Here is a 26045-nt window from a genome sequence, read left to right on the forward strand (position 1 = left end):
AGTGACACTGATGGTCCATCTTCTCAATCTTCCTTCAATAGTCGAAGTCCTTCGCAACGTACGTCGAACGGTACCGTCCGACAGCCGAGGAACGGGCGAATCAATCGGTCCGTCCAATGCTTTTGCTCTGAAAAATGTGAACGATTATAGAACGTATTAAAAAAAAACAAAAAAAACGAGGAAGCGTACCTTTGGACCACAATCCACCGCAATTGGTGCAGAAGAAGCGGGCGCTGCCAATCTCCCGAAATATGTGAGGCGGGAAAAAACCGACTTCACGCGCAGCAAAAGTGTTGTACACTGGAAACGAAACTCTTCAAACATTTCGACGATGATGACGTCATGGGTATTACTTACGAGGATCTACCAAGCTGATCATGATGGCACGAGAATGACGATTGAACGTTCGCTTCGACATTTATAGTAAAGCTTTTCCTCTCACTCTCTATGGCATCATTGAATGTGTTTGGACATGTTGAGACGTGTTTGAACATGTTCAGACACGGGCGGCGAACCGTCGAAGTCGCCCTGGACACACTAGTTCCTCTCTCTCCCTCTCTATAACGTCATTGAACGTGTTTGAACATGTTTGGACGTGTGTAGACACGAACCACGCAATACGAAAAACGTCACGCAGTACGAATTAGACTAATGGTTAATGAGTCGCGTCCAGTGTAGGAGGTTCCTGGGTTCGAATCCCACACTTGGTCTTCTCGTCGTCATATACAAGTCGGCCCAGAGTGTTAGCTAGAAATTAGTGTAATGTTTTATTCAACGCCAATGGTATCATTGTCATGCGATATCGCAAAAAGGCGCGAAAGACGGAAGGCGGGGTGGTCAAAGTACAGACGACACTGTCGCAATGCGAGGAGGAGGAGGAGGAGGAGAGCAGTGTAGCGACTATAAAAGGTGCGCTGGTTCTACGTCGATTGATCGGAAGCCCACAAGGGGCATCCATCCACGACGCGAGTCGTTTCGTGGACCAAAATGTAAGTTGACCGTGTCTGCTGTGAGAGTGTATTCTGTGTATGACATGGTTTTTCAGGAACCAATAGCCGCTGTCTCCGCATGACACTGAACACACACAGGGACTCACCCCATCCTTTCTCATCATCAATCTCAAGCGTTCCTCAACTTAAGGGAAAAGTGAGCATTGTTTCGTGAGGGGAAATCTCGTACTGATTTTGCTTGACCGCAGTGCCGCGCTGTCTCGTATGTCAGTACGACCCCATCGATGCCATGCTCGTGGCCGTAGAAAGAGCACGAAGCTAGAATAGAGAATCTCGGTAACAGCCCAGTCGTCCTTTCAGATGACGACGACAGAGTCAGTAGTCCTCCTTTCGTAATACCTGAAACGGACGACGACGACGAACCCCTAAATGGGCACGACAATGCAGACGAATTGCTCATGTGGGAAGGGGATCAGTCCTATGCAGATTTCATTCCTCTGTCTGGTAGGGCTAGAGATGAATCACCAGATGCAAGTCCAGAATTTCAAAACGAAGCTGAGCCTGTCCAGGGTCGTAGAATCGTTGAATTGCGAGAACACGTCGTAGAGAATCATCCCTCGGTCACAGAGAGACAATTCCTTCCTTTTTTTGTCACAGACGAGGCATTCGATGGAACGGCTACTAGGTACACGCTTCTCTGCTCCCCGCACGACGACAACGTCGACGATTTGCGACTCTATCTACCGAGCATAGCTCCAGTAATCGCGCGCGTCCTCGAAGCGTACCCCATGCCTTTCAAATTTTGTCTGTGCTCGAGAGCGCTCATGATTAAGGACGGAGCCGACGGGTTGACTTCTCATCTCCTTCACGTGAACCTTCACATGAGAGTGGTTCATAACCGTCAAGAAATCGAAGGCGCGATAAATGCTGCTATCGCAGAATCCTTGCAACGCGTTGAAAACTGTGCGAGAGAAGGGTCTGGTTTCACCTCGAACGACGTCCAATGTGTCGACTTAAAACGAACGCGCTTAAAACCGAAGCGGATTGGGTGCACGATCGAGCTTCCCGAGCTGCTAAAAAGAAAACGAAAGACTCTCACAAACGTCAAACTTCATCCGAATCACGAAAACGAGTGTTTCAAGTATAGCGTGCTGGCACTCTTGCATCCGTTAAAGAGGAATGCAAACCATTATGTCAGATATCACAAATATATGAATCCGGGGAACCAGGAGACGCGCGTGACGTACTGGCCCCCCTGCTTCCCAGTCACTTACGAAGACATTACCCTGTGGGAGAGAAAAACAAAATCTCCGTGTACATCTACGTGTTCGACGAGCAGACGAGTTCGATATCTACCGGACGGGTTCCCTGTCCCACAAAGAAACTCTTGCTGACGTGCTACGATAAAGAACGCTACGTCGTTCATTATGCATTGCTCGCTCTGTACGTGAGGTTGGGCATGAAAATAAAACGTGTTCACAGCATTCTTTCGTTCCGCCAAGACGACTTTTTGCGAGCCTTCGTGCAGAGAAACTTCGCGTTGAGGAATGCCGCCACCACGAAATTCGAGCGACTTTTGTACAAAACCATGTCCAACAGTACGTTCGGTAAGTCGATACAAAATGTGAGACGCATGAAAAGGTACGCTATAGCCTACGACAAAGAAAGCGCGCTCCGAAAAGCTAGCTCCGTCAGCAGTCAGCATCTTCACATTCTGAGTGACAAGTGCATCTTATACGAGATGCAGAATAGGTGGGTCAAATGCACGCACCCCCTTTACGTGGGCTTTGCCATTCTAGAGATATCCAAAGTCCGAATGTACAGCTTCATCTACGAGTCGCTCTTTTCTCGCTTGACATGTCCAGTGCAATTGATCTATAGCGACACGGACAGCATAATTTTTTCTCTCACGTGTGAAAGCCTGGAAGAGCAGCTGATGAAGATTGAGAGTGAGTTAGATCTGTCTTCCTATCCGCCAGACCACCCACTTTTCAACGACGAGCACGCGAATCAGATGGGGTACTTCAAAGACGAGACGGGGGGCGGAGTTATTCAGGAAGTCGTAGCCATCCGAGCGAAAATGTACAGCATCCTCTTGGCTGGGACACACAAACAGATCGCGAGAGCGAAAGGAGTTAAGAAAGACGTGGTGAGGAAACATTTATTGCACGAAGTGTACCGAGATTCTCTGTTCAATGAAAAGACAGTCTCTCAGAAGCAGTGCACCATCCAGAGTATAAAGCAAACAATGTACACCATTTCGAGACTCAAGAAGAGCTTGGTCCCCTACGACGACAAGCGCTATCTCGTGGATGCCGTACACTCCTTCCCTTATGGAAGCTGCGAATACGGTAAGCTTTCCTAGTGTTTTGACGCGTATAGGATTACGATAGTGCTCTCTCTTTGTGCAGCATCGGAAAACCCGGAAGAGAGCCCGAGAGCGTCGTCGTCAGGGATCGAGTAACCGCGGAACAAAGAGCTGCACGCGCATGTAATCGAGAAAAAAAGTTGTAGTAGAGATATGCTTCTCTCTCTCTCTCTCTCTCTCGCAGACAGGAGAAGTAGGGGTCATCGTGGCAGTGTGGTAGCGGAATGGGTGTACGAAAAGAATGACCATAACGTCATTGTGCTGGTACCGTGACCCGCGCAATGACGGCGCTGCGATGAAGATTCCCCTTTTCTGGCACGTCTGATCATCTCGTTCTGTTCGTTAGATCAGACAAGTCAGGGAGGGTGCAGGCATCTATCGTCCAACTCCTTTGTTTGTGTTCAATAAACATGTTTCAGTGAAAGAAAAGACAGAGACTCGTCAACGTTATTCGGACTGTTTAATGCGTTGCATGTCAATAACTAAGCGGTATTTCAATAAATCAATGACAAAGTTGGCGAAGTAGACTGCTTGCAAATGTCCGCAAATCCAAATTTGCGCACATTGTCCACAAAATCCGCACAAATTTGCGCACAAAATCCTTCCGCAGGGCGTGCTTAATATGAGCGATGGCACGAGCGAGAAGGTCCACGATGTCTGCAGCGATGTAGTTGAATTCTGAGTTGGCCAGACTCACAAATTCGCTCATCAGTCCCAGGGGTCCGTCAGGAACCGTTATGCAGACGTTCTTGTAACGGGCGTAGATCCGACGCACCATCTCCTTCAGCGGTCCCGGCGAGATCTCTCATATATTGCCAAAGCCTACCATGTCTATCACGTAGCGAAAAGCAGTGATGACGAGCTCGTTGCGGGGACTTTCGCTGCTGAAACATTCCTTCTCCACGTCTTCCCAAGAAGCGTGGGTGTGGGAACAATTTTGTAACGAGTGGTAGCTGAACATCTTCACGTAGTGATGACGCGAGCGCGGTGCGCGCTGCCTTTATACAGATAAACGCTCGCGCAAAGAAACGAGAGTGAAACCGAAACTCCGAAGCCACCCGTCGCCGCTAGGAGCGCGCGCACGCGCAGCGGAGAGCCGAAACCGAAAACACCCGCGGGCGGCGCAGAGGGAGCTAGGAGCGCGCGCGCGCGCATGCGCGGTCGGGTGGAGCAGAGGGCGCTAGGAGCGCGCATGCGTAGCTGCCGCGGCGCGTCGCCTCAGTCAGTCAGTCCAGCTCTGGCTCTCGTAGGGAGAAGATGTGCGGCCGGTCGCTCCGTCGTCACTTGATCCCTGGCTGTCGACGAGAGCGGACGCTCCGTCGCAGCGGGGAAAAAGGTGAGTGATTTACCGATGTTTGCGCGTTGTTTTACCGTGCTCGTGTTAAGCCTTTTCTCGCCGTACGCGAATGTTTAGACTTGTTTAGCGGTGTCCAAGCCTGTTGACGCACGTTTACCATCGTGTGGCTAGTGGTTCCCGCCATGTGTTAGCCGCGTAGTGTTGTGACGCTGTGGTTAGGCCTTGTCGATTGCCTTAAGCCTTTTCCCCTGATGTGTAGTGTTTTCTCCATGCTGTTTAGCAGTAGCGGTTAGGCCTTTTCCCCGCGCTTTGGCATGGTTAGACTTGTCAAGCAGTGTTGCCATTTTTACGTGTCGCTAGTACTTTCTTGTTCTCTGTGTTTCTCGTATAGAGCTACGATGCTGGCGCCATCTGGTGTGATGCCTTGGAACTAGCGTGCCACCTGCCTCTTCAACCGTCGTGCTCCAGTCGGCCGCACCGGCGTGATTTCTTCAAGATGGCGTCGTTGATTTTCAAATAAATCATTTCCCACTGTCTGCTTCCTTTCTATCTAGTTTTTTATTTCCTACAACCCGAGTTTTACATAGAAAATCCACGACAAGTACTGCACTGAGTCAGATTTTGCCCATTTTCAAAATTTAAATTTTTTAACAAATTTTAAAGTAATTTTAAAATAATTTCAAGTAAAATGTGCAATACTTGCCGTGGATTTTCTGTGTAAATCTTGGGTTGTAACATTACTACTATTTCTTTCTTTCGTTGGCATTCCGGTGCGCAGTCATACGAGGACCACAAAAATACAATCTGCATGCGACATGGCTGAGAAACAGCCCTTGCCCGTTTTGTTCATCTGAGTTTAAATATTTTGCATGCACTAAACAGTCAAAGACGGCCCGATATGCAGTTGTAGCGCTGAAAATCATCTCCGCATACAATGTCCAGCCGCAACAAGGAACTCCTGAGTCTGTTGTACTGACATTTCCAGTATTTGATCTGCCTCCTGAGCTCCGCCTCTAGTTCATTTGCTCTTTGAGGTTTGACACAGTGCTCTGACTGTGCACAGTCACAGTGACACATGACACAGTGCACATCAGTGCTCTGACTGGATACCCCTGCAACAGGAAATTTAGCTTCTTTTTAGCTGTTTTTACAAAGAGCAACACGTCGTTTTACTGCCTCAATATGAACACTCAGAGAATGCAATACTCACTTAACTTGGACGGATCGAGTGCGAAGACAAGACAAGGACGTGGCAGGAGGACACAGTACTGCACTCAGTACCAACACTGCACCACTCACTACCAGTACTGCACTCACTACCAACATTTTATCTGGAAATGAAACCAGTTCACTAATACAAAAAATCCCCCCACAGTTCCTCACAGGCGCGCCTGAAGAAGCGGTCTCACAGAGGTTATCACCTGACGACATCCTTCAGTCCAAACTCTTTTGTACAAGGAAGCTCGAAGGACATTTTTGTTGTTGGTGTTAAACAGGACCGGAAGCAAAAATATGTTTTCTACTTATCAGACGAAATAATATGTAGCAGCTGCCGTTTCGTAAAACATTTCAGGCGGAATGCTTACTTGGAACAGCCAATCCTGTGCTAACTGTAACTGTAAAGTTAAGTGTAAGTATAAATGTAACTGGGTTACTTAGATCAGAAAAATGTGGCATGTCAGGAAAAGACGGCAACGTAAGTTGCAATCTACGATCAGTCAATGCGCCAAAAATTAGGTTCATTGAACCGGGTCGTACTGAATCAGACTAAGACTCTGCGACAGTCCGCATTCCTCCTTTTAACGGCCGTAGCATGTCCCAGATGTCCGAAAACGATGTCACAGATACTAGGTGACTCAGTGAGGCCAACAACTGTGAGCCTTTCACCACCACCACAGCCATCTTGAATCGGCTCAAGTGCCAACTATTTCTGCCCTTCCAACCAAAACGCACTTCCAAAAAAAACGAGCAGCCTGCAACAGGTAAAATAACTGCTCCAGTGTTAGCTAAATACAGGCAGTGCTACAAAATCATCATCTGCTCCACGGGGGTGTTCCCCAAACGACACGATTGCCACCGAGTGGGAGGTATGGTGATGATGATGATGATTGCAGTTTTTATGGCGCATGAGCAACTAGACTATAATGCGCCAAAACTGTGATGTGTGTGGAAAGGTAAAACTAACTGTTCAATTAAAACCGAATTATCTCAGAATTTGAGATGTAAACCACAGTAAAAGAGAAAGTCCTTCACACTATAGGACATTTAAATAGCCGATATCCCTAAAAAAGTTGAAAATTTTGATGTAGGGTAAAAGCGGTTCATACCCAAGCAATAGAGCAGGGTGAAAAGGCACGTGATATTGGTAAAATTCTTTAGAATGGCGACGACGGTGATTTTCGTGTAATGGACATGTGATTAGCATGTGCACCACAGAGAGTTGCTCACCACAGCATGTGCAATGAGGAGGCTCCTCTCCACGGAGTAAAAAAAAAAAACATGCGTGATGAAAGTATGACCGAGCCTTAATCGAGCTAAAATTACTTCATGAAATCGGTTTCCTAAATTGTTTGGTTAATTCCTTATGGTATCCTTCGTTAGGCGGAGTTTGTTTTGGCGTCTTCGGGCAGGTGCAGAACATTAGTACGACACCAACAGCAGAAGAAACCGATGAGAACTACTAGCTTCTTTGAAGGGTAGAGGACTACTTCCTGTTGAGGTACAGTTATGATTAGGGAACGTTAATTAATTTTCTAGAGATGAATCCTCTGCACTTGAATGCCCACTGAAACAGCGAAAGTTCATTGTATTTGAAGCTCCCGTACTGGATTTGTTCAAAGCGTGTCACTGCTGCAGTGAGCCACACAAGGCTACACCATATTGGTCCTAAATTTGCAGAGTTCCCCTATCTCGGACACAACGGTCATTTCTCTTTATTGCTCTCTCAATCCTACCTTCGCCTAGATTAAGGTGGTCCTGCGTTGCATGGGCACTGCTTATGCTTTTCCTACTTATGCTTTCAGTTTCTTGTTCTGTTGAATAAATCTTCAATTGAGAGTCAGTAGACAGTGTGATGGCTGCAGTGTTTGCCCCTCCTCTATGTTGATGTGCTATAACGGTATAGCACATCAACATGCCGACAACTTACCAACAACAACCAAAGAACCTTGCCTAGTCCTACTTTTGGACGGCAACGGAAACGGAAACCTACGGAAACTACACGATGTGGTAGCATCCACATATATAAAATTTTAGTCGACGGAGATTTTCTGGTTTTGCACAGCCTTCATTGTACATTCCTTTTGTCTTGCTTAGCACGCGTGAAGAAAAGTTCTCACCTTGATGAAGATGACAGGTCCTTGTTGGATCTATTTGTAGCATTATTGTTCCTGTAATTTTCTGATCAGCAAGAGAATACAAAAGTGCACACATGGTGAAATATAACTTGCTTGTTAAATTCAAAAGGGAAAGACAAAACTGTTTATACTTCTCTTGTTTATTTTGTTGCAGGTTTTACAACTCTATCAAGTACGTCAAAACATCAGAGGGCAAGAAGTCCTACTCTGTTTCCTAAATCTCTGGACAATAAAAAAGAAAGATATAGTTGGAGGTGTGACAAAATGTTGCTTCTGCTCTTATATTATATTTCAATAAAATGTTACGATACATTCGTCGTGTACACTGAAGCCAGTTGCAGTTTGCGGGGCTGTCAAAAGTACTTTACAAAAGTACATCTCATTACAGTAACAGAGAACTTATGCACTAAATTATTTCACCATTTTTGACTATTATGCACACCAATGCTGCATGGTTGAGTTTGTACCCAGATCCGAAGGGTTGATAATACTTGAAGTCAGCCCTCAAGTCCTTCTTTACAAATGTTAGTTGGTGACGTGATCATGAATCAGTTACAAGTACTCCTTTTAGTAAAACAGAGTTAATCAAGTGTTAAACCCCAATCTTGGTTCAAATATTAGTTGGCAGTTGGAAACATGGTCAATAAGAAGTATATTAAAAGGCTATGTACACAGTTCAGCGGAATGACACTGATTAAAATTATCTTATTTACTGCTCATATATACAAGACATTAGTATAACCTACAAATACAGATTACCTAACCCTCAGGATCACTTAGCCCCCAGGTTACTTAACCCTCCAGGAACAAACTAATAATTATGTTGTGACAGCAAAGAAAAAGCACCGAGAAAAACTTGCAGAAAGCAAGAAATGAAAATTTGCTGACGTCAACATTTCTACAAGTCTGCACACTGATGGGAAAGCATCCGAAATAGCAGGCACGACGCAGATCGAGATCCAGTGGAGTACTTTCTATTGTATTTTCTCGGAGCACCCCATATCCTTCTGTGAATGGCTGACAGCTGATATAACGGAATTTCCTGCAGAAATAAGGGTTTTCCGTCCAGTATGCCGTTCAAGCAGCGCGTAAAGACCACACGGCGCTGCCGGGTATGTAGCGATGTGCTTCTGTTTCTCGGATGTATGTAAAAGACACTTGCAGTACTTCGGTGCCAAGGCACAGTATTTGGAAATATTCGTCAGCTGTACTACAGTGCCCAGACTTTACATGGCCAGGTACGAGGGTTGTGACGCGAACAAATTGGCGTCACTAAGGCTGCAAAGCTGGAAGATAAAAGCACCTCGTAAAGACGGCGCCGCCTTACCCCCTCTCCATTTGTGGACCTGGTGATCGTACGAAGCTCCTGTACCTGCTTTCGCCTTCACTGAAGGTCGTTTCCAACTTTTTTTTTTTTTTTTTTTTTACTGAAATCAAAAATTGTCACCGGCCGACCTTGGTCGATTTAAAATGGAATTACCCAGCAGGCGATATTCATCATCCACTGAACTTCGCGATCTTGGTTAATCTTTTGTTTCTTTACCGTCACGCGGGTAGAGGGCAGACAAAAAGAAAGCCGGGACCTTCAAAGAAAAAAAAAAAGAGTCCAAATGCAGGGCGGTGACTCAGATCTTCAAAAATATTTGTGTCTGATACTCAGGGAACTTCAAAGTATGCGAAAAAATTTGGGGGTCTCTAGCTTTCCAGGAAAGTGTCTTAATTGAGGCGCAAACAGTGGACAAATTGCGGCGTATCGTGCGCCCCTCTGAGTTGATGATGATGATTAGGATTTTAATGGCGCAAAGGCAACTTGCCCCTCTGAGTGGGGAATGGTTTGGGCTCAGTACGTTCTTTGGGGTTTAATCTCGCGTTGTGTGCAGAAAATGTCTTCGTAGATTAAACAGTCCGCTGCCTGGATTATTACTTTCGCATCATAGTTTTTTGTGGTTCCCCTGAACTTTGAGTCTGTGTAGATCGAGAGCGGTTAAATATTCGTCACTATAACCTTGAGATGTGCCTTCTAATGTCAGGACGTGTCTATCATAATTTTTGGGAACCAAACTTCTGAGGGTCAAGCGCAAGCATTGGATGATTCGGCCAGAAATGACCCAGTTGCCAGAAATATATGCAGCATGACGTGACTATTGACAGGATACAGCTATATAGTAAGCGAAAGGCTGCAAGCCGTAGGGACGAAGTGGCGCTTCTGGATGAGCTGACTAGTGAAAGCGAAGACTAAGTTGTCCCAAAAAGGCTTCTTGATGAGAGGGACAGCCACATAAGTTTTCTTGAAAAAGAAATAAAAGAACTCAGAAAATTCACTACGCAACTCAGTGAAGCCCTAGCTGCAAAGGTACTAGCTAAGTAATGCATGATATTGTCACCAATATTGTTTCAGTATCCATCCACATTCCCTGGTGCTTCGTTGCTCCAGTTTACGTGCAGTGTTAATGGATTGAGTTGTTAGGATAGAAAACAATAACACAGACAAGGTCACAGAGACGTTTTAACACTTTGTCTGTGTTGTTTTTTGTCTCTCAGTCTTGGGTTTTTAAGTTATGAACCTGGACCGCCACCTTGCTTGCTAGCTATCCATTCTCCTGTGGTTACACTAATATTGCTATTGGGTCACAAGGGAAACGAAGCTTTTGTGCAGGACTCACTGAGATAGTATTCTACTTCAGATCTATAGCACAGACAATGGTGTCCGTTCCTGTTCAACCTCAGAGAAGTACCAGCACTGCGATGTGGCCATAACAAACATTATTGATGTTAAAAGGAAGTTGCCTCAGGACAGAAGCCGCCGATATTTCGAACAGAGACTGTTCTTCTTCTTGATGTTAAGCTATTCCCAACAGGTGTACAAGAAGTAGATCACATGAAGTGCGAGACCCAAAGCCGCCATGTCTTGGTGCATCATGCCACGGACGTGCCTTCCTCACCACTTACTCTTATTCCATGCGAACTCGACGGTATGAGCATATAACGGTACTCGGGCCTCCTTAGGATTTTCGATACTTTGTGCATCCGTGATTCAACCAGGCCGACGGATGTCCGCACGTCAGAATCAGCCGGTGTTCCGAAAGAAATATTTTCAATATTTGTGGCTCCTGGTGCGAGGCCTTCTTACCCTTCCTCATGATTTCCCCATTCTGCACCTGTCCAAACTGTTGCACAGCTGTAGCATTTTTTTTTTTTTTATGTATGCAGGTATCTCTCCTCCTTCAGCCAACAACGTGGAAGGAATGGCATACTCAGTTTCAGGTATATACCAAATTCTTCTGCATTTCCCGGCATGAGGGTCTTTCTGAGGTGGGCCATCTTTTGGGAACTGACTTCCTGGCCTGTCATTGCAAATACCTGTACATCTTCCACAAAACACAAAATTTTCAACCAGTGTTGGTCGGCCTCATTTTGTCCCAACATGATGGGAAATGTGGGTGGGACGCCTGCTTAATTTTACGACGTGTTAATCATTGTACAGATGGAAACCTCGCGCAACCTGAGGGATCCCTGGAACTTGCAGCTCAAGGTAAATATTTGCCCACTTACTGTCGGTTGCACCAATCTCAGTTCACAACGAGGCCTTCACAAGCTCGGCTCATCCCTTGAGCTCCATCAAAGAGAGTTCACCTGAGCCTATTATCAGCTTGGGTAACACAAACGGAGAATGGCGCAGAAATGAGAAGGTTGGATGTTGGTTGTGCCTTCAGACCATTTTAGTCGTACACCACTATACGATTTTTTTTTCATTTTGCTGCGCTTACGCCAGCGCACGTTCAATTCATGTTACAGTTCCTTAGATCTGCAAAGCTTTGCATGGGGATTATTTTGACATTGTCTACTGTCGAGTTAAACATACTTTGCTCCCTTCCAGGGGAACCCGGAGAACAGTCTCTATTGGAAATGGTAAAGTATATCTTCTATGAAGTACTCTGTGACTGCGCTGGATATTTTCCTTGTTATTTTTCAGGCCTCTGTGTATCGTTTTTCTCATACTATATTCCGATTGCATATTACACTGTGTACACATCTTTGCACAGTATAAAGTGTAAGCTTTTTAAGTGTAACATAAAATTTGGTAAACCTAATATAAATGGTGATGATGATGGTGATGATGTGCCTGATCATACCTGTCTCAAAAAATGAGCCACCTTCGTCGACCTCCACGGCGTGCCTTGAACTTGTAAATATTTTACGGTTCTAAAATACAATGTGTATCTTTGTTAAAATCTCTCCTCTCTAACGTGTGATGTCATTGCCTCCCATGAACACACCGACGACGGCACCATTATCCCGGAAAGGAACAAATCACAGCTAGCATGTATGTATGTATGTAGTTAGAGGTTTTGGGGCGCAAGGGCTACTTAGGCCAAAGAGCGCCAAGTCACCGATGAAAAAATTCATGGATTATGTAATGAGTGATTTGTTTAAAATCAGGAAGACATTAAAATGTATGCGTATATGTAAAACTTATCTTTAAAGGTGTCTTGTGAAAAGTAAAATACCAATGATGACTAAAATACTTATATACTCTGTAAGATCTTGATACAATCTAAAAAACTTAAAACATTCACGTGAGGTACTATAGGCTCATTGTCAAGCAAAAGCGAAGGATGAAATGGTATGCAATACCGATAGAATGGTGAAAAGTGAGTCAAACGATATTGCTCATATGCTGGACATGCTATTAAAATGTGAATTACTGTTAGAGGCTTGTGACAGTATTGGCACTCTGGCTGCGGTTGTCCAAGAAGTAGGTGCTGGTGTGGTAGGTGTGTGTGCCCTATTCTTAGTCTGGAAAGTGTGACTTCAAAGAAGCGATTTCGGTGATAGGAACTCTCCCCCTCTTTAATTACTGGTACCTCTAAGTTCTGTATCCCATGTCAGCTCCCACTGTGATACGAGAGCCTTTCTTAGAGCTGGCCTGTAGTCCTGAAAGGGAATTTGCATAGTTTGTGGAGGAGACAGTGATGCAACCTTTGCTGCAGCATCAGCTAGCTCATTTCCAGCAATCCCTACGTGGCTGAGGACCCAGCAAAAGTGTATGTCATGCCCTTGTGAAGGCGTACAATTAGATTATGGAAAAGATCATTTCATATCACCGTGTTTTTGTAACGCAGGTTAAAACTGGTTGGTTTGGATAGCTTCTTATTCTTAGGACATATGATGCCCCAAGGTAAAATCGCCGTCTGTTCAAGGAACATTCATGTGATTCAACATATAGACTTTCGACCGGCGAGGTTCGGAATGCACCGAGCACGAGCCTAAGCCCCTGGTGGTGGACTGGGTCTAAAATTTTCAATACAGACGGACGGGCGGAGCCATATACGACACATCCGTAATCTATCTTTGAACGAATGCAAGAGGTATACACGCGTCGCAAAGTTTCCTGGTCCGCACCCCATGACTTGTGTGCGAGAATTTTCACTAAATTCATCGACTTTATACACTTAACCTTCAAGTTTTGGATATGGGACTTGAAGGTGAGTTTAGAGTCGAATATGACGCCAAGAAATTTGCTCTCTAATTTCACAGAGATATCTTGCCCATTAAGTTTGAGTGTGGGTGGTGGAAATGTTCCTCTCATTCTCACGAAGTGGACACACACAGTTTTCTCTGTGGAGAATTTAAACCCGTTTAGTGAAGACCATTTGGCCATTTTGACCACTTTGACCATTTGACCATTTATACACAGCTGCATCTGTCGTTCACATCTTGACAAGCTTGCCGAACAACAGGATATTTGGATGTCATCCACATATAAAGGATATGATATGGAAGGTGGAATGACACTGGCTATAGAGTTACTTTTGACCAAGAATAATGTGACGCTAAGAACGGATCCCTGCGGGACACCATTCTCCTGCACAAATGTACGGGATAAAGTAGTTCCTAGTTGGACTCTAAATGTTCTTTGCTGAAGGAAATCAGCGATGCATTTCAAAAGACGACCCCTTATACCCAAGGAATACAGATCCTGCAAGATACCGTATCGCCATGCGGTATCATACGGTTTTTCCATGTCAAAGAAAACTGACAAACAGTGCTGCCTCCTGACCAAAGCTTCACGAATAGTTGTTTCTAGACGAATGAGGTGATCCAGTGTGGAACACCCCATTCGAAAACCGCACTGGAATTGAGATATACAGTTATTTGTTTCTAGGAGATGAATCAGTCGGCTGTTCACAATTCTCTCAAAGGTCTTACCTATGCAGCTTGTAAGAGCAATAGGGCGGTAACTGCCTGGACTTGAAGCTTCCTTCCCTGGTTTCAGGAGGGGTATTACAGTGGCAGTTTTCCATGCGGATGGAAGTGTGCCCTGTATCCAAACATGGTTGAAAAAGTCAAGTAAACATGTTTTTGATGAGTCAGACATGTGGTCAAGCATGGAATATGTAACTCGGTCTGGGCCTGGAGCAGTTGCTTTGGCAGATAATAAAGAGCGTGAAAGTTCTACCATGGCGAATCGTTGGTTATACGCAAAGCCATCACCATCACGTAACGGAAATTTTTTGTTTTTCAGCTCTTTGTTTAGTTTTAAGAAATTCACTTGTATAGTGTGAAGAGCTTGAAATGTTTTCAAAGTGTTCACTAAGGACATTAGCCTGTTCCTCTAGGCTTTGGCATACCTGGCCGTTGACTTCTAGAAGAGGAACCGAGCGGCTGAGATGCTCCCCACGGATTTTACGGAGCCTGTCCCACACCACTTTGGATGGGGTACTAGAGGACAGAGAAGACACAAAGTTGTGCCAAGAGGACCGCTTTGCTTGTTTTCGCGTCCATTTGGCCTTTGCTCGTGCCTTTTTAAAAGGTAAGAGATTTTGTGTTGTGGGGTACCTCCGAAAAGTGCCCCACGCCCGGTTTTGAAGTTTGCGAGTTTCCTGGCACTATTCCACCAAGGCTTCGGTCGCTTTGGGAGATTACCAGAAGTTTGGGGAATGGACGCAGTTGCTGCATCCAGAATAATGTTGGTGATGAGGTTGTTAGCTTCCTCTATTGTCACCACATCAAAGGGGATTAGTGAGAGGTCGCATTTTTCCATAAATTTATTCCAATCTGCATCTTGCAATTTCCACCTGGGTGGTCATGTTGTTGTACTATTCACAGACTGCAGATGTTTTAAAATGACCGGGAAGTGGTCACTTCCATAAGGGTTCTTATCCACAGTCCATTGCAGGTCCTGAAACTGAGATGGACTGCAAAAGGAGAGGTCTAATGCAGAGAAAGATTGAGTGGTTGTATGCACATATGTTTGTAAGCCGGTATTCATGAGACAGCTAGACGATGACAACAAAAATTTTTCGAGCATTTTTCTGCGACTGTCGATTCTACTACTGCCCCAGAGGGGATTGTGGGCGTTAAAAAGAGGGGATGGAAGCTGCCTGTACAAGTCTTCTATGTCCTTTTGTGAAATGGGTTGCGATGGTGGGAGATAGACTGAACAGATGGTAACAATTCTGTCGAGACACACCTGCACAGCTACAGCTTCCAAGTCCGTGACTAGATTAACTTCTTTGGCTGGAAGGGTTTGCCGTGTAATGATTGCTACTCCGCCAGATGCACGGGTTGTATCATCTCGATCTTTGCGGAAAATATTATACCTACGGAACGGATTTTGTACATGTGTGTTCAAGTAAGTTTCTTGCACACAAAAGCATATTGCGTTGTGCTTCCCAAAATGATCATGGACGTCGTCTAAATTAGAGAGTAGACCGCGACAATCCCACTGAAGGATTGTGTGGCCCATCATGATAGCGGAAACGAGAAAAAGAAAGAGGGTGTACAACGCTTTGTTCTGCAGACCGGAAAAAAAAAATATTGCCATTACTGTACGGCTGCTAGGTCTTACTCCTCTGGGGAGGAGTAATCCTTGGCTTCCGTGCTTTTCTTCTGGCCTCCGCCAAATCCTTCTCCGATATCACGGGGAGTGAACCACTCCTCGAGAGGTTTCCTCTTGAGGGTGTCAGAAGTGGTGAGCTCGTGCTCCCCAAGTAGAGCTCCGAGCTCGAATCATCATCACACTCCATCGAGCGCAACTCCATGGACGGTGATGACAAAGGTAGGACTGCTGTCGCAGTCACTACCATGTTTTCATCATGGGGCATGGTTTTCACCCCGTCTTCACTTATTGTTTGCTGTGCTCTAGGTGGAGTGTCTGTCTGTGTGTGTACTGTTACCATCTTTGGTTTCTCTTGAAGTACAGTGGAAAAAGATTTTTGAGTGAAGAATGGGGATACCTTTCTCCTTGCTTCAGGATAGCTGATATTTTCTGTAACCTTGATACGCAAAATCTCCTTTTCCAATTTCCACTTAGCGCAAGACCTGGAGTAAGAGGGGTGATCACTGGAGCAGTTTACAAAGCAATCAGGCCCTCTACACTCTTTCGTGTCATGGCCCTGCTGACCACAACGAGCACAGCACGGCGTCCCACGGCAAGCATCAGCAGCATGCCCGAAGCGGTTACACTTGAAACAACGAAGAGGGTTCGGAATGTATGGACGGACCTCTGCAGACAGGTATCCAACTTTTAGTTTATCGGGCAGCAAAGGACGATCAAAGGTAAGGGCTACGTTTCTGGTGGTAATATATTCATTATTTTTGCGTATCTTAAGTTTCCTGACATCAATTACTGCCTGTTCCTTTAGGTTAGCAAGAATCTCTTCTACCAGGACGTCAATTAATTCAGTGACAGCTACCACCCCACGGCATGTGTTCAGAGTTTTATGCAAGGATGCAGATATCGGGACCCCAAGCATCTCCCTGGTGGTCAGGATCCTTTGGCAGTCTTTTTCTGATGTACATTTGATGAGAATATCACCAGATCGTAGCTTCTTGATTTCGCTTATGTGTTTTGATAGCGAAGACACTGCCTTCTCAATAAAGAAGGGAGACATTTTTCCAAGTTGCACATTTTTTCCTTCCTCTGAAGAGTCGGAAGACAGGACAATGCACTTTGACAAGAAGAACTGTTCATTCAGTTTTAAGGCTTCGGTCCGGGGACGTTTCCCGCCCCCGATCGTAGATGAAGAGAAATGTTTTACCATGCAGGTTTGATTACTAGGCATTCCACAATGTCGCCCACACTTCATGCCTATACATGTGGGAAGGTCCCGGAGTTTTAAGGAAACCCGTCGGCCGGAGCTTGACCAAGGCCACGACCGCAAGGTTTCTATCAAGGTTTCTATCCCTTCACCTTTCATCCCCTCGGCACGGTAGGTAACACCTTGGGACTGGGGGCTGAGGTCCGTGGTGGCGCCACTCACCAAACACCAGCCGAAGCCGGTACCCCCTGCGGGAAAGACAAGGTTAAGAATTTCCTCCTAAACATTAGAGACGGTTCAACTGCGTCGACATACAAACTCTGCATTGGGGACGTACGGTATGCACCAGTTGCAAGTCTTAAGGCTGAGTGATGAACAGGGTCAAAAGATTTCAGTGTAGACGATCGGGCAGATCCATAGACTATGCATCCGTAGTCTATCTTTGAACGTATCAGTGATCTGTAAGGCGATTAATGGCTACCTGCATTTGGCGTTCACATATAGCAAGGTTGCACGAGCTGAAGCTTATTTGTAGATCATCTACATATAATAAGTATTGGATTGTAGGAGGGATGACGCCAACAACTGAATTGATTTTCAGGACAAAAAGCGTAACGCTCAAGACACTGCCCTGAGGGACTCCGTTTTCCTGTACAAACAGGTCTGATAATGTATTTCCGAGGCGCACTCGGAAAGTTCGGTTAGAAAGAAAGTCTTGAATGCAGGTACATATTTCCTCCGATTCCGCAATTTATGAGGTCTTGTAAAATTCCATATCTCCATGTGGTATCATAAGCCTTCATTAGGTCGAAAAACACAGATAAGCAATACTTATTCTTAATGTGACCCTCTCTTATCTGTGTTTCCAGACGAACCAGCTGATTAAGTGTGGATCGGCCACGGCGAAACCCACACTGAAAGCGGTCTAGCATTTCATTACTTTCGAGAATATATACCAATCGGTTATTAACAAGCCGTTCGAATGTTTTACAAAGACAGCTCGTCAAAGTAGTGGGCCGATAACTTTCTGCACAGCTCGGGTCTTTGCCGGGTTTGAGAATCGGAATAACACATTGCTACTTTCCAATCCTTAGGGATTTTGCCCTCCTCCCAAATCCTATTGAAGAATGACAACAGAGCCTGCAGTGAAGGAGGTGGTAGCTTTTGTATCATCTTATATTGGATACTGTCAGGTCCTACAGTTGTTGCTTTGGAGCTCGACAATACCGTCTCAAGCTCCCACATCGTAAACTCACAGTCATATTCTTCTTTTGTCTTTGGGCTTGAAAGCCTATTTCGTTCAGCCTTTTCTTTGTGCTTTAAGAATTTACTTGTGTATGTGGACTTTTGATTTCGTCACTCAGTCCGGACGTTTTTAAACGACTTTTTAACTTGCTGCAGCCTCGGACAGTCACAGAGGTACCTTTCAAAGACATTACGGCCGTGTTATCTGAACACTTCACGCCAAAGTGCTTCAGAGAATTTGAGAGGTCCAAGCTCTTCTCCGCCCGTCAGCAAGAGGGCGAACCCATCACAGACTTCGTTCAGCGCTTGTCTGCAATCATTTCCCGTTGCGAATACGACACGGAAACAGATGTTAGAGCGTATTCCTTGCTAACAGCCTTCATCGTGGGTCTCCGTGACCAACGCAATCGCGCCCGGCTCGTCCTAGGGAAGAGTTTAACTTTGGACACAGCGATTCGGCTGCTGAAAGCTATTTGGCCGCAGAGGCTGAATATAAGCAGTTGTATGTCGGGACGAACGTGCACAAGGTGACATCCAGGAATGCCGGAAAGGAGTCTTGTTTCAGGTGTGGCAATTCCAACCACCTCGAGGAATCTTGATTTCGCAACGAAGAGTGTCACGCTTGTGGGAAGATTGGCCATATTGCAAAGATGTGCCTACATCCCAGCCACAGGCACAACACAAGAAAGGCAAGAGGGCCCGCAAGGTGAATCTTGTGACGGACGTGTTCCCTGCCGACGAAGAGGACGGGAAGTTCCTTACTTGCAAGATCCAGGACAAGCAGGTCGTTTTACAAGTGGATACTGGTTCCCGTGCCACGCTTCTGGATGATCGGACGTACAAGAAATTTGGCGAGCCAAGGCTACATCCCTCTCCACTCCGTCTACGCGCCTTCAACAAGAATGAAATTCCGCTTCGTGGGGCGGCAGACCTTCATGTCTTCATCGATGGGAGAGAAGAAACCCTACCAGTTATCTTCACCAAGATGGAGCACACTAATCTCCTTGAGCGAGAGTGGATACGCAAGCTAGGCATCAATCTCAACGAGCTGTTTGTTGGTTCCATCAGCTCAATGTCTGCGTTGGACGAGATTCTGGGGGCGTACGAAGATCTTTTCCGCAATCAGCTCGGTAGATGTACCAAGACCTTGGTTCATCTCCATCTCAAAAACGACGCTCAGCCAAAGTTTTTCAACAACAGAGAGAGGGCGCAGACAAGCTGGTTCATGATGACAAGGATGCAACCCGAGACAGGGAAATAAACAACAGACAACAATGATTGCTGTGTCTGAGAAAATGGTTGTCTGTTGTTTATTTTCCTGTCTCGGGTTGCATCCTTGTCAAGTTTTTCAAGCCACGACCGATTCATTTTGCGACTCGTGAGGCAGTACAAGCTGACCTACAACGTCAGGTAAAGAATGGCATGCTGGAACCAGTCGAGGTGTCGGAATGGGCTACCCCCATTGTGGTTGTTCCGAAGCCGAATGGAGCTGTTCGAGTCTGTGGTGATTTCAGCGTCACAGTGAATCCCCAGATTGAGATCGCGCAGTATCCTTTGCCTCGAACGGAAGAGCTGTTGGCAGTGCTCAATGGAGGCCAGAAGTTCACCAAATTGGACTTGTCTGAGGCGTACCTCCAGATGGAGTTGGACGACGAAGCCAAGAGGATATTGGTAATCAACACACACAAGGGCGAATACCGGTTCAATCGATTGCCGTTTGGCATCGCATCTGCCCCTGCGGTGTTTCAGCGCACAATCGAGCAAGTGATTGCCGGAATTCCGTCTGTCACTTGCTATCTGGACGACATAATTGTCACTGGCAAGAACGACACGGAACATCTCAAGAACTTTGAGCAAGTGTTAGAGCGCCTTCGACAGTTTGGTTTCACACTGAAGAAGAAGTGTGCCTTCATACAGCACCAGGTGGAATACTTGGGACATGTTACAGCGGAGGGATTTCGACCATCTGCCAAGAAGGTGTCGGCAAAGTTTTGAATATGCCTCCTTCCACGCAAGTGTCAGAGTTACGGGTGTTTCTCGGCATGATTCAGCACTACGCAAAGTATTTGCCCTCGTTGGCGGACGCCTGCGCTCGGCTTAACAATTTGTTCAGGAAATCTGTGCCATGGCAATGGCGGCGTCTTGCGTGGGTGCGTTTGAGGCAATCAAGAAGATGCTCAATTCTGCCCAAATTCTCACACACTACGATCCGCGCAAGGAGATCTTTCTGGCCGTGGATGCTTCTTCAAAGGGGCTTGGTGCAGTCATGTACCATTGTATTAACGGCCAAGATCGACCGATTGCACATGCATCAAAGACACTGACACCAGCTGAGACCAAATACGCTCAGATAGAGCGGGAAGCCCTCGCCATTATCTTTGGAGTCAAGAAGTTTCACCAATATTTGTGTGGGCGAAGGTTTACGCTTTTCACAGACCACAAGCCTGTAACGGTGATTTTCGGGTCTAAAAAAAGCATTCCCGTTACTACAGCAACTCGTCTACACCGGTGGGCAATCATCCTCATGAGCTATTCGTTTGATATACAATTCAAGTCTACGAACAACATCGCCAATGCTGGTGGACTATCCAGGCTTCCAGAGGGACCAGATTTAACGTTTGATGAGCAAATGCAGCAATGAATTTTCAACGTCGAGGACGAAGAGATTAGCGCGGTACACGACTTTCATATGTCTCCTCTGCCAGTAACCACTAAGCATATCGCAAACGCCACTCAGAAAGATCACTGCTTGGCGCAAGTCTTGGAGTTCATTATCAATGGCTGGCCAAAGAATCCGGAGCCACAGTTTGCCATATATTTTCGGAGGCGAACTGAGCTGACATCTCACAGAGGATGTGTCCTTTGGGGACTACGCACCGTGATTCCGGAAAAGTATCGAGCGGATTTGCGGGACACTCTACATGATTGTCATGTTGGACAGACCAAAATGAAAATGATCGCCCACTCATACTTGTGGTGGCCAGGTCTTGACAAGGATATTGAAGCAAGGGTGCGACTTTGCGATCAATGTGCCTCCGTCGCGGCACAAGAATCTCCGGTGCCACTTCATCAGCGGGAGTCACCAGAGAAACCCTGGTGTCGACTGCATGCTGATTTTGCAGACCTGCATAGGAATCATTATTTTGTCTTAGTAGACGCTTTCAGCAAGCGGCCAGGATTTGTGCGCATGGTGTCTACCACAGCAATGAAGACTATTGAGGTATTGAAAGACATATATTCTTCACCATGGTCTTCCCGAGCTACTGGTATCGGACAATGGCCCTCCTTTCACCCGTCAACTTTTCGAACGTTTCTTGTCGGAACAAGGAATTCATCATGTTCGGACACCTCCATATCATCCCAAGTCGAACGTACAAGTAGATAACTTTGTCCGAACTTTAAAAGCTGCGTTGTCCCGTTCAAGCGTGGAGGACAGGGAGGTTTTGAGAAGTTTCGTTTTCAAATACCGGGTAACTCCACATCCATCGACCGGCCGTCCACCATGCGAGTTACTCAACAATCGGCATTATCGGTCCGTGCTGAATCTTGTACAGCCCGCTGGTCTGTCTTCATCTCCTCCTGCAAGAGACGTCGCCGCTAAGGAACGTCAGAAGCGATGCGACGACAAACGGGCACGAGACAGATCTTTTGGGTCCAACACGTGTGTCTGGATGCATGACACACACAAAAAGGGACAGTGGAGTAATGCGACCAACGTGGTAAGCAAGGAGTTTTTAGCCAGTCATCTCCCTGAGGAGTCCACTTCTGCTTTCAACATTGCCTGCCATCCATGCATTTATCGGAGGAAAGTCACGGGAAGGAATACCATTTAGGTTTGTCCCTCACAGTATATCCAGCGATTGACAAAGTGCAGCCAAGACACACAGGTGAATCATAGACATTCAACGCTAAGAGAAGGAAAAACCGGGAAACATGGTACACGTGGACAAACACGAAGAACGAGAACTTCGTGTTTGTCAACATGACCAGTGTCTCTCGGTTTTTCATTCTGTTAATCATAATAAGCCCTCCCTTTACTTTTTGTCGATTCAACTTTACAGCGAAGTGCAGCGGACATGCTTTCAGGTCTCCCTAACTAATCAAATATATTTACTTGCTTTGTCTTGAACATCTACCGAACAGACCTTACTCTTCAGTGCCACATAGTGCACGAACGTTGCCGAATTCGCAAAAAAAAGAAAAAAAAAGAAACACAAAAGAATTGACATTTCTCTCACCATGGTGGCCACTGCAGAAAAAAAAAATACATATCCATGATTGTTGAGCCCCTTATGAAATGACCCTTTTGCACTTACAGTAGTCTATGCCGTAAACTGCGGGTATCATTTTGCGTCATGTTAAACAGGCAGCTGTGAGCCATGCGAGTTGACTGCAAAATGCTGCTGTGATATTTTATACCATGTTGTTACCGTACCACAGAGCTGCAGAGCTTGTGAACAGCACTATGCAGCAACTGTGATATTGTTTCATTTTGATGATGATTATTCAGGTTTTTATGGCGCACAGACAACTAAGGTCATAGTGTTGTTTCATTTTAAACGAATGCATTCTGTGCTGTTGAAGTTTGTCATATTATACCACATACTGTGGTACCGTTTCTTTTTTTTTTTTTTTTTCATGTTAAGCAACCGCTAGCCGTGCCATCTGAGTTGTTGACAGCAAAATGCTACGTGATATTTTATAGCATGTTGAGCAGCAGCTAGCTATGCCATGGGGCCCTTGGCAAATGCTGGAACTGTGTTAGTTGTTGGTGTTAGTTGTGTTAGTGTTAGTGCTGTAATCTATATAAATCTAAATAGGTTCGTGAAAATTTGGGGAATGCAGGCATATTTGCATTATCTGACCATCGGAATAACTCTCAGGAACATAATGGAACAGGAAATGGTCTGCAGGAAAGCTTTAAATTTTTAGCTGTTCTTACATTATCCATCACAGTGAATCTCGAGTCTTTGCAACAAGTGTTTGCCATTTAAACTTAATGCACAGTAAAATGTAGTGCATTATGGTTTGCTTATGCCACTTGTAGGCAACATTGTGCCAAGGCAAATGATATCCCCACCGTTACTGCACAAGGTGAGTTTCAGCTTGAGTGTAGTATCTTCGAAAAAATAGTGTAGCATGGTTTTGGGTTGAACCCGAATTCTGGGGTTCTGAGGGGCAAATATTGGGCAGATTTGGCTTAAACCCGAAAAAGTCGGGCCTCATCCATCCAGTGCAACACATTACATTACTGGTGACTAGTTTACAGAACTTCTGCCGAGATGGTTGACGATGCAAATAGCACCCAAGTTGTTCACTTGCTATGCGAGGATATCGCGTTGATGACAGCATGTGTATCCGACTGCACAACCTGAATGATTTGCAGTTCTCTCAGTACACTTGAAAATATTCATTCCAACTTTGGTGGAGACATGCCTTGATATTTATTCTTGTTTCTAAACTGTTGAACAGACAGGTATCTGCAGTTTTTCACAGTACTTTGAATATTCCTGAGAAACATTTTTTTTTGAAGTGGATTTACTAGAGGTGTGTGAAAAGTGAATGAAGTGAAGTGAAGTGAAGTGAATGAAGTGAATGAATGAAGTGAAGTGAAGTGAAGTGAAGTGAATGAAAAGTGAAAAGTGAATATGGATTGTAAACGAACAGCTACAAAACTTCATCAGCAACACCAAACGACACCTTTGCACAAGGGAAAAGCAGTGCGGGACGTTTTCTCAAAATCCTACGCAAAACCTGGAATTATGTGGAAATTTTAACAGGAATGGCATCAGTTACACCCATTATTTGAAATTTTCTAATATCACTCGTGAGTATGAATAGGATTCGAATATCAACAGTATTCTAATATTCGAAATTTTGGATATTTGCACCCCTAATTTTTAGCTTAGAGAGATAATTCGGGATAAATTTGGTCAAGTTCTGTGGTTCACAGAAATGCGAATTACTGTTCAATGTCTGTATCTGGTTTTCATGGGTATGTCAAAGTGGCACTCAAATATATGCTAACTTCAACCAGCTTTCCCCCACATGCTTTCAAGCTAAAGTGAACTTGGCTTTAATTCACTGGAAGTCTGGGATAAAGAATAGAACCTGGGAAGCTCAGAACCTCACTACCCGTTGGATGATGTTGTGCTGAATTGGGGCCTTTGTTGATTCATAGCTCCTTTTTGCAGAGTTTGAGAAGAAAGTGCTGCGCTCGTTGAACATCATCCAGCTACTTTTGGCTGAGCACTCTGAGCAACTTGACGCAATTGCTGAATGCCTGCAGCAGCCTTGCTCTTCAGATACAACCATGACCTTTGAGCAGTTGACAGATGTCAAATCATTTTGCGCTTCGACGATGAGCTGAAGACGTCATCAGTGAAGCGCGAGTCTTTGGTAGGTCACAAACTTCATTATATCATAGTCCAACGATCACGATATACGTGGGTCCGGCCTGACATGTAACAAGTTTTCACGCAGTCAGAAAGGAAGTGCTCAGCACATCAGCAGAGTTTGTAGCCCCACATAAAAATTAAAAAAAAACGTCGATACTGTAAAGAAACGAAATAGGCAAAGGCTGGTGTACCCTCAAAATTCACTGCCTAAAACACGCATGCAGATTACTCATCGTAACAAAGAAAAAGAGAAAAGCGTGGGCTCAAAGGCGTGGCCTATTTTCACAACTGACCAGTTTATTTGCGCGTCCGCTTCATTACTGTATTGCATGACGCAATTGGAATGCGTGACGCATCATGTGGTATGTACACACCCTTTCTGGCACTCTTTGACCAGCATTTCCCCCTCTCACCGTGTGAGCTTATTACTATTCAATATCTGTCCATCCGTGCTGAGACTTTTTCTGAACAGTATGGATTTTTTCAGGAAGGGCTACAATTCTGCCATCTCATTTTTTCCCACAAGCTGCTAATGGAAAGGTTAATCAAAGAATCTTTGAATGAATGAATTACGTATTTCATTGGTGAATTAAAAACATGAATTAATTAGTTTTCCGACAGTTCGTGCTGTTGACCATAGAGTTTCCGCATTGCTGTGTGTATGACGTGCAAAAACAGAAAAGGCTTGCCATCTTTATTTTTTAATAAAAAATCTGTTAAAAATCTGTTTAGTAAGTAGTGTATAGGCAGCATGCAGGGTGGATCTTTGCACAGTGGCGTGCAGCAAAACGGCTGAGGAGGTGCTGGCAGCTCTCATTTACCTAGGTTGAGCACGACAGGAGAGTAGAAATAAAACATGTCAGAACAAGGGATATAGTAAATATTGTTTGTGGCTTCTCACGCAAGAAGCAGGCAGGATTTAGCTTTGATAACACCACCTAATAGAGATGTCACGATCATCATAAACAGCATGACAATTGCCCTGTACACGACCAGCAGGTGCGCTGTACACAGTTGTCTCATTGCATGAAGAGGAATTGTGGACAAAACGACAAATATGTGCCATGCTGTAAGTAATGCCCATTTGTAGCTCAAGTAGGAGAGGTCGCACTCGTGTTTCTTTTTTGTCACCCTCTCCATGAAGCATTCTATACCACCTAAAAAGGACACTGTACGGTATCCTTATAGTAACAGATAAAAACCATGATGTTCTATTGTCATGTCTTTGGACTGGGAAGACCCTGGTCCAAAGACAAGACAATAGAACATCATGGTGATTTTGATAGGGGGGGGAGGGGGTCACGTCTCACACTACCGGAGTACTAGGATGTCTCCGAAGGAGACACCGCACGTTGACAGCTTGTTTCATCAGAGCCAATTGCTTTAC

General features: G+C 45.2%; 1 protein-coding gene and 1 long non-coding RNA gene across 2 annotated transcripts in view; one reads left to right on the forward strand and one right to left on the reverse strand.

The window, feature by feature from the left end:
- The window catches only part of LOC135388471 (tyrosine-protein kinase SRK2-like), a 509896-nt gene that overhangs the window by 221406 nt on the left and 262445 nt on the right, over positions 1-26045 (reverse strand). The window lies entirely within an intron of this gene.
- LOC135387085 (uncharacterized) lies at positions 4571-5153 on the forward strand. The gene is made up of 2 exons (XR_010420846.1): positions 4571-4654; positions 5007-5153. It is a non-coding gene; the product is annotated as an uncharacterized LOC135387085 (long non-coding RNA).

The sequence above is a fragment of the Ornithodoros turicata genome, chromosome 3, assembly GCF_037126465.1.
Source record: "Ornithodoros turicata isolate Travis chromosome 3, ASM3712646v1, whole genome shotgun sequence".
NCBI classification, from domain to species: Eukaryota; Metazoa; Arthropoda; class Arachnida; order Ixodida; family Argasidae; genus Ornithodoros; species Ornithodoros turicata.